The sequence below is a fragment of the Malaclemys terrapin genome, chromosome 16 (assembly GCF_027887155.1).
Source record: "Malaclemys terrapin pileata isolate rMalTer1 chromosome 16, rMalTer1.hap1, whole genome shotgun sequence".
Lineage (NCBI taxonomy): Eukaryota > Metazoa > Chordata > Testudines > Emydidae > Malaclemys > Malaclemys terrapin.
The window spans coordinates 29,026,619-29,044,579 of record NC_071520.1 but is presented as its reverse complement, the minus strand read 5'-3'; the positions used below and the strand labels follow the sequence as shown (position 1 = coordinate 29,044,579).

At 51.4% G+C, this 17,961-nt stretch overlaps 1 protein-coding gene across 4 annotated transcripts in view; it reads left to right on the top strand.

Moving 5' to 3' along the window:
* The window catches only part of CMKLR1 (chemerin chemokine-like receptor 1), a 64,954-nt gene that overhangs the window by 37,059 nt on the left and 9,934 nt on the right, over positions 1–17,961 (top strand). The window contains exon 1 of one of the 4 annotated variants that reach the window (XM_054006524.1): positions 87–173. The exons of 2 other annotated variants lie outside the window; for them this stretch is intronic. The gene's annotated coding sequence lies outside the window, so the exon portion shown is untranslated. Of the gene's footprint in view, positions 1–86; positions 174–8,111; positions 8,341–17,961 lie in introns of those variants that run through there. One more of the 4 variants, XM_054006525.1, reaches the window with a different exon arrangement.

Genomic DNA, 17,961 nt, shown 5'->3' with positions numbered 1-17,961 from the left:
AGCATTGACTTAGCTAAAAATCTATCAGCTGCATGTGCAGAAATTACAGAACCCATGAGTCAGTTTTGTATGTAACCCTAATTGTTCAGAAGTGCCGGACAGATGTAATCCTGACTCAATTTGTATTTGGATTTAGAACTCTGAGATTACCCAACTGATCACACTCAGACCAGGTAAATGTATCCCCATTTATAATCTAGATTCCTTTCTGATTATTCACAGGATTGCTTCTCTCATTGGCTCGCTTGGATAGTGAGTGGGATCTAAGAGGGTACGAATCCTGGGGAAATGCTTTCTTTGCAGAGACCGTGTAGGAAAAGTTTTATGGCATTTGCTGTTACAAAGGGATGGCAGGGAAACTCAACAGCATTGGCAGGAGCGGGTACTACGGTGATTGTTCTGGAATGATTGAGGGGTGTTTTTCCCATGGTGGTTGTGAGAATGATTTTGCTGGTTAGTCAAGTTTCCCCAACTCAGATTCTTCAGAGAGTCTTTACATGCATGTAGTTCTGCAGCAGAAGGCTCCGTGCCTGGTGCTGGAGCACTGTGCATTGTACAGTCACTTCGTTGCATGTACCTTTCTGCCTGTGCTGGAGAATGCTAGTTTGCTCACCCTGAAGTTTCTTACAGACTTTCTAAAGTAGGGCATAGAAGAGTCATTCTTTAGAATGAAGCAGGTGGAGAAACCTCGCCAGAGAAGCTAGATTGGAATAGTTATTCTTTTCGACAGCACGGCCACATCCTCATCGGGGGTGGCTTGGCAGCACTGGTTAAAGCAAAACCAGACCGGCGCATGCCTTGGCTCAAAAGCCCATCCTCGAAAGTCTCCAGAGCCTTGAGAACGTCCCACAAGGCTTAATTTCATTTTCGCAAGTGGTCCTGCGAGTTCTTTTGGACGTTGTGGGACTCTGGAGTAAAAGCCTGAGCTCATGAGCTCTTCAGCCCACGTTCAGGGCCAAAGTAGCTCAGACGTGCTTCGTTTCAGCTGTCTGATGCTCAGCTGAGCTGACTCTCTACCGCTGGTGAGATTCACCCATCACCACCCTGGACCCTGGTCTTTTATAATCACGGTTCTTCTTCGGCCGCTTTGGCTTTCCATTGAGAGCGGCGATCTGCTCAGTAACTAACGCTGATGGAGAAGAGGGGTGGGATGATCCCAGACTGAGGCTTGTAAACACACACAGTTCTTTGCACTGGGTTGGATCTGGATCATGGCACTTTGCCAAAGCCCTGGCTAGGGGGCAGCCTGCAGCCGTCTTGACCCAGGAAGCCACATTTCTCCCGCCGTTCCGACCGAGGATTGCTGAGACTGCTCCACCCCTCTGTGGCCAGCTCTGCAGGCGAGTTGGGAGGTGGGGATAATATGTCTCTCGCTCCTCTCCCGACTCCGGTGGGGGGAATTGCATTTTAGTGGGGCATGGAAGGAGCAGCCTCTGCAGTGCCTTGACAGCCGGGAGGCAATTGTCCCCTGTCCTTGTGTTGGATGATTGGAGAGACTTCTTATGCCTTCCCCCCCACGCACCCTAGAGCTAGGGACAGGCAGGTCCTCCGTGATAGTACTTAGCTCTTTGCCTTCCCAAAGCACTCTGTGTAGACTTTGGGCCACTCCCAGTTTGCCTGAGTCATAAACCAAAGCAGGACTTCAGGATCTGGCCCCCAAATCTGGAGGATCCTTTCAGAGTGAATTGTAGTGGGGGGAGAACACTGCAGCTCAGAGACCAGGGATGGCCATGCAGCGGAAAGCATCGGAGTTCTAGGCACCGCGAGCGAGCCGTGGGCCCACCCAGCACAGGGAGCCGAGAGGCAGCTGTTGTTTTACCAGCTATAGGAGGGTGGGGACTGGAGGGAGAACAGCGGAGCTTTTCTTTGCAGTGGTTTGGCAGCGTGAAGCCACCCAGAGCAGCTGAGGAGGCTGCATGCAGCTGGGAGCTGCTCCCGGCTCAACCAAATTTCTCACGACTTGATTGTTCCTGGAGGGCCCAGCTCTCATGTGGGTTTTTCACCTTGACGAATGAGTCCCGGGGAGCTATTCTGGGTGCCTGATATAAAGGGAGACTTCTCCTTCCCCTCAGCAAACAGTGACAGCCACAGGAATCACCCCCAAGCAGCCAAAAATACCACAGAGGATAAAAAGGCCATTTTCTTTTTTCATTTCTTTCTGCTCTGTCTCGGACATCCTGCATGGTTTGCAACAGAGGCTCTGCTCGTCTCAGTAGCCAGGGTGCAGTGATCATATTGACTTGTCCCTGGGTCAGTCCCAGGGCAGGACTGAGTGATCTCCGGCCACTCCTTACAAATCTCCTGCAAGGCTGAAAGACTTCGTGGAAATTCTTCAAGAAGCAGAATGGACTCAGTTCATCACCCGAGTAATGGTGCAGATGTGGTCATGAAAATGGCAGCAGTCTGCGTGCTGGTGCCGTTCCTTGCTCGCCTCACTGGAGGAGCGAGGAGGGCTTGCACAGTGGCTGAGGCATGGGGGTGGGGCATGCAGGTAGACAGGGAAAGAATGGGGTAAATGGGCCATGAAAATGGGATTGTGCCCATCCTTGCACGCAGCAGTCTAAGGGGAGGGTGACTCCCTTTGGTGTCTACACTGAACTAGCCCATCTCCCCGGCCGGCTCTGGCTTGTTACTGCTTCCAGGGGGCATAGAGGGTCTGTGCTAGCACATCCAGACTTGCAGTGTCGCCTCCTGATTGCTCAGCATTTTATACTCCCGTTGCGCTGGGTCAGTGATGATGCCAGGGACGGGGTGGCGGAGAAGGGTGCATTTGAATCATGATGAACCATTGGGGGTGCATTTCCTGACCCCGGATCCTGACTTCACTTTCTCCAAATGTTCCTGTAAACGTCCCGGGTTCCGTCGGCGCTTGGGCCAATGAGCCAGTTCGCCAGAGTTCTCGGGGAAGCACCTATGGCGCTCCAGCGCCGTGCCACCAAAGAATCTCTTTGGTGCGCCCGGAGCATGTCAGCGTGGGAGAACAGCACAACAGCTGGGCAGGGGTCTCGGTGAGCCGCGATTCCAGACGTTACGGAACCACGCCGGTGACCCAGGCTCTCTGAGCTCCTGATCTAGAAGGTTGTCAGTGGGTGGTGCAGCGTCAGAAACCAGTGAGGGACTCAGAGAGCTTAGTAGGGCTCAAAGGGTTTTGAAAGGGGAAATGAACAAGTGAGGTTTGGTTTGGATAAGCTCTTAAAAATTGGCTGGCTTATCCAGACCTTTTTGGTTTAAGATTTTCAGATCAGGATCAAGGATTGTTGTTGTTTTTCTGCAAGCTCTCCAGGGCCTCCTCACTTGGCCCGCTCAGCATGGCCTAATGGCCCTGGCAGGAGTTGTTTGTTTCTGCTGTTTCCTAACGCAGCCACAGGTGCTGCAGAACTAACAACAGCAGGAAGGCCCAGGTTCCCAAGGCCCTTAAGCATGTCCCTGACTTCAGCCTTGATCCTGCACCCTGGCAGCCAACGGGAGTTTTGTCATTGACTTTAGTAGGAGCAGGACCGAGCTCTCTAAATGCATCAGTTGCCTCATCTTATTGACTTTGGTGGTGCAACTTAACGTTAGGCACGTGCTGAAGTACCTTGCGGAATCAGTGCCTGTGGCAGAGTAGCCACCCTAACCTGCCCCCTCCTGACTGGCTGTAGCATTGCAGCGCCTTTTGCCTCAGTTTCCCCCACCTTATTTTAGCCTATTCCAGATGTAGCAGCGCCCTGTCCCTCCTTACAGCATCCTGCCCCTTCCAGGGTCACAGAGCCCTTTAGCCAAGTCCAGCACAAATGTATCCAACCCTTCCGCCCTGCTGGGCTCATCAGGCTGCCACCTCGGCATGGGCGTCAATCTGTTGCTATTGCTGCTCCCTGGTCCAATCAGTTCCCGCTCCAGGGGCTGGCACGCTCCTCCCTTTCCTCAAGGTTTCCGGCAGGCTCCAGCTGGGTTCAGGGTCCTAGAGACAGGGCACTTCCCACCTGGTCTCCTCTCCCTAACTGAGCTCACCCAGCTCTTGCTGGAGACAGGCCCTGCTCTTACGCAGCTGGGCTTTATTTTTAATTCATCCTGGTCCACTCTCCAGCTTCCCCCCGTCTGAGTATTTGGTCTCCCAGGCCCAAATTCCCCTTTCACAACCTCTAGGGAGGTGGTGAGATCTCCATCCTTGGAGGTTTTTAAGGCCCGGCTTGACAAAGCCCTGGCTGGGATGATTTAGTTGGGGATTGGTCCTGCTTGGAGCAGGGGGTTGCACTAGATGACCTCCTGAGCTCTCTTCCAACCCTAATCTATGATTCTTCTATGAAAAGCAGCATCTTGGAAGTGCTCAATTTGGTGGAGAAAAAAGAGCATTTTACTGGCCTTTTTATAGGCTGCAGAATGCCAGGAGAGCCTCAAATTAATAGCAACCAGTATAGAAAAGAAGAAAAATGATTAAAAAAAAGAACTTTTATTATTTCAGAAACAGCCTTAGTCTCTTGGCCTTTCAGCACAGGGCAGACAGACGCATAAGCATAAATTGTTTCTTTTCCCCCCAGCCTCCCAAGAATTTCCCCTTCTTTAAAATTAAATCTGTCAAATTAATATGAGGGGAATGGAAGCAAGAAAACAGAATCATGCCTCCATTAAATGGTTATTTTTAATGAGCCAAATGCTCCGCACCTTAATTTGCACTGAAGTCAATAGACCAAATCCAAGGTTCTTTACGCAGTTTGCCCAAGAAAGAGACTTAGTACAAGCTGACCAAAGAGCTCTGGATTTGACCCACCAGAAACGTCCCCTTTGGACATGCAGAGTGAGCTACAGAGACATCTGCATTCACGTCAGTGAGGCTACGCTAGGGAGATGATAGCAGGCATTTGAAAGGACTGGCTTTCCTAAGGCAAGTGGGAATCCTAGGCCCCCAGGCTTGGCAAGAGTTGTAACTAAGGGAACACCCGGAGAACAGCTGCCTATGCACATCAGGGTGGGAGAAGCTATCGAACTAAAGGCAGCGTGGTTCAGAGGTTAGGGTGCTGGGCTAGTTCACTGTGTGGTGTTAGCAAATCACTTAAACACTGTGCTTCTGTTTCTCTCTCTGTGAGATGGAGACTGTGACGGGTTGGATCCCCCTTCTGGGTGCCACCTGATGTACTGGGATTTCACTGAGCCTCTCTTGCTCCACCAGCCAAGGTTCCCTCTCCCTGCTTTGCTGAATTAGGGCCACACCCCGCTGCAGACACAGACTGAAGTGAGCTCTGAGTGAGAGGGCTCCCCCAGCACTCACATGCACACCCCTCCTTTTGAGAGAGAAACCCAGACTAACACTGGCTTGCACTGCAGAGAAAAATCTGCACAGCACAAGCTCATAAAAATCTACCCTCTTTCTCAATGTGAAGAGAGCTGTGCACGACTTCCCCCTCCCCCCAGTTAGAAATTACATAAACTGGGTGTTATTATAAACAAGAAATAAGTTTATTAACTACAAAAGGTGAATTTTCAGTGGTTCAAGGGATAGCAAACAGACAAAGCAGATTACCTTAGTAGATAAACAAAAGCCACAGACTGATCTTACCACGCTAGATAGGCAGGATACAAATTAACCAATTCTCACCCTGAGTGATAAACAGGCTGGCAGACTCTTAAGGCACAAGTTGCCTGGGCTTTCCCAGGTTTTCTTACACAAGCTAAAGATCTTAGCCTAGGACCATCACTTCCCAGACTTCAGCCTTTGTTCCTCAGGTGATTTCAGGTGTGTTGTAGGGAGAGTGAGGTCCCCTCGTGTTGTCATTGTCCCTCTTTTATATCTCCCCACACACACACACACTTGCTGGAAAGCTTTTTTGCTGTGACCCGTGTCAACCAGTTCCCATTGTCTGGAGCTATCTCTGAGAGGTTTCTATTGCTCACGGTTCCTGGGGTAATCCTTGTGCTTGTGCGCATTTCTTAATAAGCCACTAACATTGTCTGGCCTCATCCAACGTAGCCCATTTGAAATACAGAGACATGGTCAATATTCCCAGCTTCAGATACAGAAATGATACATGCATACAAATTGGATAATCGCATTCAGTAAATTATAACCTTTCCAATGGTATCTTACAAGACCCATCTTGCAGAAAGTACATCTTAGTTATACCATGTTCCTATTATAACCATATTTCCATAACGACTCTGGGGTGTGACGTCACAGAGACAATGATACTTCCCAAGCGTTGGAAAGCCCCTGGAGAGTCTTGGAGGGAAAGCACTGGGCAGACATTCTCATTACACCTTTTCAGACTGACATGTGTGTGAAATGTGGTACCGCTCTCACTGTGGGGGCCAGGAACCAGCTCTGCACATTTTATCCATTTCTGGGACTGAACCGGACTCAGTACTTTTTAAAGGCCTGGAATGCTTCAGCCCACTTCAAGAGGGTCCTGAGCTGTAAAGTTAGGATCCAGATTGGGCCCCTCCAAAGGCCAAGGGATGCTCAGACCCAAAGGTTTGGTTCTGGCCCAGCTCTGCCCAGTATTTTTTTTTCATTTCTCTGTCTGTGCCATGCTGGGCTCTGTCTGAAACGAGAAGTCCATGTAACCATAGTAACCATGAGCATGCTATTTTCATCCTAAATGGACCCCTCCCTCTCCCGGCACTCCTCACTCCAAGAGAGAGCACGATGTGTAAGAGTTACCTCTGTAGCAGGCAACCTCTCTGAGAGCAAAATGGCCGCCCCATTTTTAGAAACGGAGACGGCGCAATGCATGGAAAGCATCGCAGTCTCGTAGATGCATGTACTGGCTTTGTTACGCGGTCACACCAATGGTTATTCCCGAACGCTGGCTCTCCATTGTCTACGGAGTGTTGTCAGTTGGTTTGATTGCTAGCCACCGTTTCCCAGTGCTCTTCGACCATAACACTTTGTCTAAAACCTCTTTTGGGGCATATTTCTTTTGCCCGCCTGGTGTCCTGCTCCCACCTGCTGGTTCACCCCAGGGCAATCGTTTCAATATATGCTGTTCCCAGAATCTACCAGGCCATCTAGGTGCATCTTCGTCAGTACTGCCTGTACTGCAATGAGAGGAGACCCCTGACCTGCTATCTGGACAAAGATTTGCAATGCAGGAAGAGCTGGGAGAGGCTGTCTAACTCTCATGTATTGGCCTACTCCTTCCTTAGAATGAGTCCATAGGCTTCTAGCAGTAGGGGCCTGAATGGTTACAACGCACAGAGACGACAAACACAAGGGACGCTGGGATATTCCAGGATGAATCAGTTCCAGAACGCAGATCCCAGGGGCTGGGACTGTCCCTTCTGGGTCTACCCCTTTGGCAATGACTGATGCAATGTGGGGATGGACAAGCCATCGCTGCCATCGGTGAGATTTGGCACCAACAGCCAAATCTCCCATCCGTGTTGTGTGTGTGTGTTACGGGCACCTGCGTGGGTGAGCTGCCAGAGCTCACATTGGTGCCTGCATTATTATTCACCTCCCTGAGTTGCCTAAGTCTCCTGGGAGTTTCTCTCATTGAGCGCTGCAGTCTGTCTCCAGGGAGGGAGAGTTACACGGAGCAGCCGCAGCATACCCCACGGTATCAGCGCAGGGCAGAGTTTATCACGCTTGCGATCTGACCCAGGTTTGAGGTTAAACAACAGGGCTATTTCCTCACAGCTTGCAAGCTCCTCCGAGAGAGGAATACTCGCTCCATCTGTGAGCTTGGCAGTGACGTTAAAAACAACCCCAACCCCGACGTCTTTCCAGCTGGCAGACGGGAGCGTTGGTAGGATCGAGAAGTGCTCAGCGACCGCTGGCTCTCGGCTGCACTTGGAGACGGGTGGGGCTAGCTGGTTCTCCCTTCGCTAGCAAGTGTTCCCGGGCAGGGAGCATATGGAGATTTAAAGCCTCCCAAATCAGAGCCGGGCACAGCGTCAGGACCTGCTCTTGTGCCTCCCTCGTAAATCAGGTCCTCTGTGGGCGAGATGGGCTTTCCGGGGCTGCCTGGTTCATTTATTGTTGATGTTCGCGCTGCCCGGTTGCTAGTTCAGGAATGAGTCTGTTGCCATCTAATTACAAGTTGGAGTCAGCCTGCGAGGGGGCCAAGAAAGGGTGGGTCTCCAGCTGTTGTGTGGGCCGGCCGAGCAGCCAGGCCGGGTGAGGAGAGCCGGAGCTGCCTTAATCGGAGTCCCCTTGGGTCTCTGGGCCCAGGAGTAGAGGGGGAGCAGCTCTCTGGCAGAGGTGCAGGGAAGGAGACCGAGTGCTGGGAGGGCTGTGAAGAGGCCTTGGGAAGAGACGCACAGCAGCTGGAATGCGAACGAGAGCGAAAATGCAGGGGGTGTCCTTCTCCTCCCATAGCGGCCGCAGCACGGAGGCAGGGGAGCACCTGGCCAGCCAGCGAGCAGGTACAACTTGAGCACCCCTAACCAGCACGCCTTTGAGTTGGGTGACGTTCCTTGGCGCTCGTCAGAGGAGTGGGCCCGTTCTGGGGGCGAGCCCAGGCTCTCTCCTGGAGCCTGACACTGACTTGCTGTGTGAGTTTGGGCCGATCTTGGCACCTCAGTTTCCCCGTCTGTAGAAGGGGATGGTGAGACTCACCCCCTCCCCCCCCCCCCGCTTTGAGGTGCTCAGACCAAAAGGGCTTGGTGCACAGCGCAGTTGTTATTTATTTGGCTGGCCCAAAGTGCTCCATTATCTTCAGTCTTTCCCTCTGCATTTCTCCTGGCTCCTAGATCATTTGCGATGGGGGCAGAGACAAGCAGCCATAATTTCAACAGTGTGAAACTAAGGCTACGTCTACACTACTGGGGTGGGGGGGGGTCAATTTCAGATACGCCAATTCAGCTACGGGAATAGTGTAGCTGAATTCGACGTATCTGATCCGACTTACCCCGCTGTGAGGACGGCGGCAAATCGACCGCCGCGGCTCCCCCGTCGACGGCGCTTACTCTTACCTGGGCTGGTGGAATACGCGTGTTGATTCGGGGATCGATTATCGCGTCCCGACGAGACACGATAAATCGATCCCCGAGAGATTGATTTTCTACCGCCGATCCGGGTGGGTAGTGAAGACCAGCCCTAAGAGACTCAGGGGGCCCTAAAGTCTCCACTAACTGCTGTGCATTCGAGCCTTATTCCTTCCCATTGCTCTCTGCTCTCTCATCAGCCAGTTCCCCCTTCTCCCCTGCCCTCCCTTCCATAGGACCATGCTCTCTACTCCTTGGCCATGTGATTTCCTGCCACTTACCTAGCTCTCAGAGGTGCCTGTGTCCCCCGACACCTGTTTGCAACCCCTTGTGGGTCACAGCCCCCCTGATTGAGAGCTCACGGCCTAACTAATATGCTTAGCCCCTAGTCCAGCAATCGGGTCTGTGGGAGTGGTCCCTTGTGGATCTAATGGGAGGATTGGAGCCTTCGATTTGCTGATGACGAGGTGGGAAAATGAAGTAGAATTGGGCAGGCATTCAAACTCCCTTGGCTCAGCCAGCCTTGAAGGACCAGAGTTTAAATAACATGCGACCCTCACAGAGTGACGGTCCATCAAACCACTGCAAACCCCTAGTCTTTGAAATACATCCAAAGTTGTCCAAAAAGCAATCGCAGCCTCCATATCTAAGCCAGACCCTGCAGCACACACGCGCCTGAGTAATTTAGGGAATTATGGAGAGGGAGGTCCGCTCTTGTGAACTGTGTGACCCAGGCGGTCTGATTGCACTTGTCTCTCCTCTCGCCACTCCCGGGAGTGCAACGCGCTCTGGGTTTGCTGGGCTGAGTGAAGGATGCTGTAAAGAGCTGTCCGCTCCTGTGAAAGGTGTGATCCTGGAGGAATTTTCATTCACAGCCCTTCCCCCCTTACTCTTTTATTCCCTGACCTTACAGAGCTTTGGAAGCTGCTTCAGAGCTTCTCTAATGATCCTAATGATCAAAGTCAGTTTCTTCAATGGGAGAATTTCTATTTCATGCTTTAAATCATTCACCAGAGTGTTGGGTCTCATAATCCTTGTGCGGGATACGAATCACCTCCGTAAGGTGGTTCGGGTCTTGTTTTCATACTCAGTATTGGTAATTACTGCAATATGCGACTGGACAAGGGACTGAAACAGACAACGCTGATGGCAATGGGTCTGAGTGCCCCCAATAAAGCAGCGGGCTTCCCTAAATTCTTTGCCTCCCCCAGACCGGCAAATGTGATCGAAGCAGGTAGGAAATGCTCCCCACCTCTCATTCCTTTGCTTTTAATCTCCTACGTGTTCTTCAGGGGCCGCCCAGCGGCCTCAGAGAACCGTGGCATTGCCCGGGGCGCCGGAGTGGAATACTCACCAATCAGAGTGGAGCGCTGAGCCTGGCGGAGGAAATCAGGAGTTGCAGGGTTTAATTAGCGACCGGTTCAGATACTTCTTGGATGGGAAATAGCCACTGCCTGCCTGCTGGTCGCTGAGGCTGGAGCATCAGGACCAAGCAGTTTGGAAGGCAGGGGGCGGGTGCAGGCAGGGCCCATGTGACAGCCCAGCTGCCCTTGTTTAGGAGGGACCGGTGGAGTTTGTTAGGGAAATGTTGGCCATTTTCCTGCTTGGTCCCCCTGAGCTCCTCTACCACAATGGGCAGGACTTCAAGGGAACATCCTTATTTTCCTCTCTCGCTGCCCCTATTTAAAGCTGTCAAGCTAGAAACGGGTCTGTCTCAGCCCCCCACCCCAAACTTTGGACCTGGAACTCCATACGAACGTTGTAACTCAAGCCGCTCGCTGCTTGAACACCAGGGACCAAACACTGTGAGCTTTGGACCCATATCTCCCTAAAGAGGGCACTTATATTGCTTCCATCACTGCAGTAGCTTAGCCCTGCCCAGCACCCCTGTGCATAGGCGAAGCCTTACCATGCCCTGGTTCTAGGCATGGACCTGAGCACAGAGAGAGATCACATAACTCATCAGAGGAGCTAATGGGAGAGCCAGGAATTGAGCTCACCTCTCCTAAGTCCCAGCCCAGAGCTTTAAGCACAAGGACATCCTTCCCGTCTCGGGCTCCAGCCCAGTCTATTTGATCTATCTCGGGCCCCATGCTGCTGAGTGTCTATTTAGCTATGAATATGCCATTCATGTCCAGAGCGCTGAAAGCCCCGTGAAAAAGCCGCTCACGCACTCCACTTCCAACACAACACCGGGGCACAGCTAGCTGGAGACTTCCCAGTTCGGTTCTCCTGTGGTCGTTCGACACCGAGGCTGGGAAGGACAGAGCCAGTCGCGAAGGTGGAAGACAATGGGAGAAAGAATTTTTCAGACTTTTTGGTGTCTCAGAAAAGGTTCCTGTCAAGTTCTGGGTAAAGATTTGGGTCGGTGCTTGTTTGACCCACACCAATTTGACTCCACCCATGCCGCATAGATTCTGCTCTGAGAGCGGAGTTTCATATCCTTGCTCCACGGCTAGGATTACAGACATTCCCTCCATAGAGCCATGATGCTGAGTACATAAATCAGCCATGTGCAGACACTGCGCACCCTTATCTCTGCTCTGGAAAGGAATGATTTTAGAAAACAAACAGAGTGGTGTGTATCGGGGAAGATAACCAGGCTTTCTCTGAGAGCTGCCAGGTGGCTGGTTCCTGGTGGAGTGAAAGGACGGTGGGAGAAGATGTCACAGAATATCTCTTAGGCCGTGTTTCCTAGCCCTGCATGTGGGTTCCATCACTGAGCTGGGGGCAGGGGGTGGAGGGACCAGCTTCTGTAGCCTGGAACCTGCCCCCAGGACAAATCTTTCTGAAGGTTGTAACAAATCAGGATACCCCTATCCCAGGTTATTTGTCCTCGGAGATGGTCCCAAAATAACACTCCCACCCCAGGTCTAAACACCCTAGAGCTTTGGGGGAGATTAAATTCCTATCTGGGTCTGCACTGAGGCCGAGCCTTTCCCTCTGTCATGGGCCAAACTGCAGATCCAGCACCCACTGACTTTCAAATTTTCCCCTCTTATTTCATGTCTTCCCCTGCACTTGCGGGCTCCCTATTTAATATATTCCCCCCACCCACCCACCTATCTTAAGTCTCTGCGCAGCTTCCTGTTTGCAGGCAGGCTTTGCTCACTTCCCCTTTCCAGGCTTGGCTACTAGGAGAGAGGGCAATTGGAAGGAAAGGCAGTTGCAGAGTGGAAAGAGTCCCCAGGGAAGTGGTGGAGGTGACCCTCTCCCTGCAGAAGGCATTGGCCGGAAGGATGCAGGAGATCTGCCAATTGCATGGGCCGAGGTTAGGTTAGCTTACCCAAGTGGTCAGGCTTTGATTCATGGCTTCTTCTCTCATGGGAGTTCAGAGTAAAAGGATCCTGACTTTGCAAGATGCAAGGCTCAACTCTAGTGGCCTTTTCCAGCTAGAGCACTGACATGTGTGATCCTGGCCCCCTTGGTCACCCCAGAGCTGCTGTCGCTGACGAGGAAGCTGCTTATGGGGGTGGGAGAATCCCAGAAGAGACCAACCTGTCTGGCTGCCATCTCCTCTGCTGGGACTTTTAGTCCCTTAAGTGCTGAGGGAATGTGAATGCTCCTATTTTTGTATCTATATCTCAGGGTGAGATCTGAGCAGGAAGGCCTGCGAGGGCACAGACAACTGCAATATACGAGGCTGCAATTCACTGCAAGATGGAAGAGGCAGCGCGAGGAAACCAATGGGAATGTCCCTCCAGGGCTGCCTGTTGGGGCAGTGGTTAATGTGACTCATCGCGGCCCCACCTTCATTCTTAGCACCTCTGACCTCCCCCCTGCAGCTTGATTTTAGTGGTTTGTCCTCCTGTTTCTGCAGAAGTCTCTCTGGGGAAGCCTTGCCTTCACATTCAGTTGAACCTGGAGGAGCTGAGGGCTGTCTATGGAGATGTCAGTCAGACAGTACTAATACATTGTGCCATTGAGATCCATGGGGAGTTCGCCTTGAAAACCAATGGCATAATATGACCTGATAATAACAATACTTTGCATTCATGTTGCTCCTCCCCACTGAGGCTCTCTGGGTACTTTGCCAGTGAACCCTCCCAGTTTCTGCTCTTCTGGGAAGCAAGTCAGTGTTATTAACTCAGTTTGACAACTGAGGAAACGGAGGTTAAGGGATTTCCAATGTCTCACACTGAGGGTGGGGCGGGGGCGTTGAAGAGCTGTTTCTTTCAGAATTAAAACTTGGCTGTGGAAATTCCTCCAACAGCTGTGCCCAGGAGTGGAGCTGCTCTACCCATCTGCGTTCCAGGCCCACGGTGGCCACCTCATTCCGTGGCCATGCTGGTGGAAGCCACCTACGGCACAGTGCCATGGCATGAGGAAGCAGACATCCCATAATAATCACTGATAACCCTCCCCATCATGTGCCATAAAATCAGCAGATCAAAGGCCAGAGAATTTAATGGGACTTACGTGGTGCGTGAGCCTTGAGCCGATCCCTGCCCAGGCGGGTGAATTTTATGCAGTCTGGACTCAGGCAAGTTCTCACTGATGGTGAGATGGGAGCTCAGCTATTTTCAGGCCTGGCCCCCGAGGACTGGCTCTGAGCAGAGTACAAACTGAGCGACACACTCAGGATTGGACCCCAGAACAATACGGCCTTATCGATTTACTGGTAAGGTTATACACTAGAGCGGGGTAAAATAAGAACATTCCCCCCCCCCCCCCCCCAAAAAAAAAACCTTTCATTTAACATTCACTCTCCACCCCACCCTCACCCACACATTATTTTCCATCCTTCTATGTCTCTGCATGTCCAAGTTTTAGCCCGAATGGGAAACAGAAGTGCTGAGATAACTAAGGAAATGCTGCCTCTTCTGGAGGAATTTCTGGACATGGGAAATTCTAGAGACCTCACAAGGCCTGGCCTGGAGAGCTGCCTACTCAGAGCCTGATTCAGGGAAACATTTAAGTCCATTGTAACAGGGTGGGCCCACTCCTTTAAGGGCCAGGAGACCTTGGGCCAGTCTGTCCTGTTCAATTATCCCCACCTGTGCCATAACGAGCTGCCTCCTGGCCTGAGGGAGTGGAACTAATAGGGTCAGGGGTTGGCCTGATGAACAGCTGGGCCTCATGAAAAGGGCTGAGACATGGCAGTGAGGAGAGAAACTACCGGAAGCAGGTTTAGACTTCGTGGGGGAGGGGAGGGTGGATCCTGTAGGAAGGTGGCATGGAAGCCTACTAGGAAAAGGGTCTCCAGGTAGCAAGCCCTGGGAAGCAGTGCTCAGCTAAAGGCACAAGGGAGAACTTCGCAGGGCCTGGGAGTATGGGTGAAAAGCAGGGAACTTCAGTACATGGTAGCCCATAAGGGGCATGGAGCTGAGCCCAGAAGATGGGCTGAGGAGTAGCCCAAGGGGGGGCAGAAGAATAATTTGTTTGTTTGGCCTTTTAGTTAGACTTGTGTTACCCTGGCAGGGGACCTGGCTGGAGGACTAGGCCCCAGGAGTTGCAGAGTGATGCAGAACCAGAATGGCAGACAACAGGGGGTGCTAGAGTAGAAGAACGTCTGCAATGCCGAGTCCTGGCTTAAGGGGGCGCTCCTGGGTAAGCCCCTCCCATTACCCTTGGGCTTAACTTCGAGCATGTGTTTGCATCCCATTGAAATTAAGCATGTACTTAAGTGCTTTCCTGAATAGGGATATTTTCCCAAATCAAGGCCATCGATTCTACAGACTCAAGAAGTTTGAGTCATTTGGCTGATGGTCATTTAACCCTAGCGAACATCCATCCCAATATTCTGCAGCAAGGTCCTTAACACAATAGTGTCGGTGCAATGTAGTGTTCTTCTACGGTAGATAGAATACTGCAGTATTTCCCGTAATAAGGGAGCATCTGATCTTTCGGTGCTTCTGTAACCCTGAACAATTATCCCTGTCAGAGGTTTGCATGTTGCTAATATAAACATAACTCCTGTTGTTAATCAACTGCATTGCCAGGGATAGGAACAAAAGGAATCATTACAGAGGATGAGATTACTGCTGGAAACTCCGGGTCTGTTATTTTAACGTATAAATGATATAATTGAAGAAAAGTCTGAGCCAGTGGGGTGTGAGAGAAGGAGCAACTTCCAGGCCCAAGGCTGACAACAAAACTATTTTCAGGCCCTTGTCTGCTCCAGCCATGTCTCCGCTGTCTTTTATTAATGCTGGCAGAAGCACAGGAGGTTGGCAGGACTCCGCTAACCAAATGTTCCCCAAACATCTGTCTGCGATTTCCGTTACTCACAGAACTGGACTGGTCCCTCAGCCAATTTCATGTCTGCCAGCAAAACTTGTGAACATGCAAAATCTGGCTCGAACGTCAGCACTCTGTGGGCAGATTTTCCAGTCTGCGGGAGGAAGGCTGGGGCTGTGGTTGCAGATGTCGGATGGAGAGGATTACGGAGAGGAGCCGTGAGATTAGCGCTGGGACGCTGCTAGTTATGAGAAAAGGAAAAAAAAAATGGAAGTAGAAGAAATGTCCAACAGGCCCATGAGTGAAGCTCGGGTCGCAAAATACAGCGAGGCTGAGCCCAGAGCTCCCTGCTCGGTGTTTCCCCGGTATTCAGTCAAAGGCTCCTGCTGAAATCCATGGGAGTTTGTCTATAAGGAATCAGTCTTGGTACAGATTTCAGGATTTAGCCTGGGGTTAGGGACTGAGCCGGACTGTCATTGTCCTCAGCGCCTGTGGATCAGACCCTTAACTAGCCAAGCGGCTTGCTCGATAGCCATCATTCAGTAAAGCACCAGAATTGCGGGGCTGAGGGAACATGCTGGACCGGCACCTCTGGAGATGGAGGTCCTCTCTCTGCAGGGCGGGCACAGCCCAGGCCGCACAAGTTTCTCTCACACCCGCGGGCTGGTGCTTGGCCAGGAAATCAGAGTTCTGCTGGGCAAAAATGGGGGTCACCCGTTGGCAGGGAAAATAGGCTTTTTCCGTTTTGGCAGCGAAAGCTCAGACTATGGAGACAGCGTTGTTGTAAAGGCTCTGGCGAAAGCCGCATTTTGCTGTCAGTGAAGCATTTGCCCACACAGCTCAGCCCGGAGTTGCTCTCGCCTTTCCGCATGCTTGTCGCGGCTTTCCCTACGATGCATGTCAGGAGCCGCTGATTGCCCTGAAGGGCGAGTGAGCAGGACAGAGTGTTTTCTCTTCTCCCCCATGGCCAGATTCTGCCCTTCCGTTTGCCAGTGTAAATATGGAGGTGCTCCATTGACTTCAAGGTAGTTGCTCCAGCTATGCATAGAGTAACTGCACTCTGACCCTCTCCCCTGCTTGTAACCAGGGCATCTCTCTCTGCTTGTTCCTGTCTATGCACATTCACCCAGGGATCAGACCGGATGGGCTGCGGTAGCAGTCTCCCTGGTGAGCTCTCTGCCACCCTCCACATACCAGAGGGATTTGTAATGCACCATCGTACCCTCAAATCCCACAGTCAGACTCCCAGGATTGGCCTTCCTTTGCCGCCTGCATGACTGTCCTTCCAGGTGCATTTACATAGAACAAACTGGAACACCCAAGATCAATGTGACTAGCAGGGTGGGTGTACCAGGGAATACCTTGCACAGTAATTTAAAGGTGGGATCCTGAAATTAAATGTAATAACCCCCACTTCCTGCTGCAGCACACCCACTTGGACCACCTATCCCCAGCCAGCGGCACCGCCACAAAGGCCTGTTGGTCAGCCAGGGCACCTCAAACCCCCAAAAAGCTGATTTAAAAAAACTACCATCACACAATCCAATGTGCGTGGAGATTCCATCAGCTTGTCTGTGACCTCTTAATGGTGGTGTCTCATGGACAGGGCTGTGCAAAGGGTCTGGCTTGAACCAGGAGTCCATCCCAAGTCAGCACAAACCTACAGCGACTAGCCCCGGTGCATGAAGGTTTGTGAGGAGGTGACACAGTCCCATGCACGTGTGTGCATTTTATTTGTTACTTGTACACCAGGTGTCTGCACCCTGCCGTCTTGTAGCCTGGAATGGCTTGTTATCGCTCACTAGGTGGGTGCCTGGCTGGCTTGAACAGAGTGTCTGGTGATGGTCTGACTGCACCAATAATCCTTGGGAACACAATGGACAAATCCATGGTCTGATTTAGACAGATAGATGAACACACAAACACAGGGAAACAAATGAATGAAGCTATGCACAGAGTTTGTGCCTCTGTGTGTGTATAGACAGACAGACACAGACACAAGTTAGATCTCTGTGCAGGCAGCCAGCTAAGCCATTTGAAAACATCTACTTATATATTCCAACCTTCACTTAGAATTTTTAGCATCACCTGTTACTTTAGCAGAAGCTCATTGAATGCATCGGCCTAAACCTGTTCACTTCTTTGTGTGTATGTGTCTCTCTGGGGCTATCTGATAGCGAAGTGGCTTTTCAGCTGTCGAAGGCTCACTGCTCACTGTTCTCCAGCCTATTGTCATTATTAAATGGCTTTGAACCGCTCCCTGCTCCAAGCTATCATCCTCTGACTCCGAGGACAGAGACACACTGTGACGCAAATGATAGGGAACGCTTCTGTGATCGCCACTGTAAACACAGCTATTTAGATAATAAGAAACAAATATTTTCCGGCTAATTTCTTGGATTCTGCCTTGGCTCGGCTCAAGTTTCTACAATCTGCACCAGTTTATATCTACTCCTTTCTGGGGATGAGCTGTCGAAGGATTTGTCACTGGGCATATGGTTTAAAATGGAGTATACAAACTAGCTGTGTGGCTATTTTACTGAAATAACATTTGCGGTTGGAACCTACAGTGTGCACAGACCCAAGGTGGCCGTCTGTACAGGGGTGAATTTCACCCTATAAGATTAATTTAGAATGCCACACTCCTTGTCGCAAGCAAATTACCAATCAGCCCAATGGTCCCAGTACAAAGCCTTCATTTATCTCCATCTGAGTGTGCCAGACATGTCACATGTGCACGTCAGCCATGTCTAAACCAGTGCACCACCTGGGTCTGATGGGGTGCACCCGCCGAACAGGTTTGACGATGTCAGTCATTCCCACCCGATTGTGCCAGCTACCCCATCCAAGGCCCTGCCCATCCCAGATGGTGTCAACCAG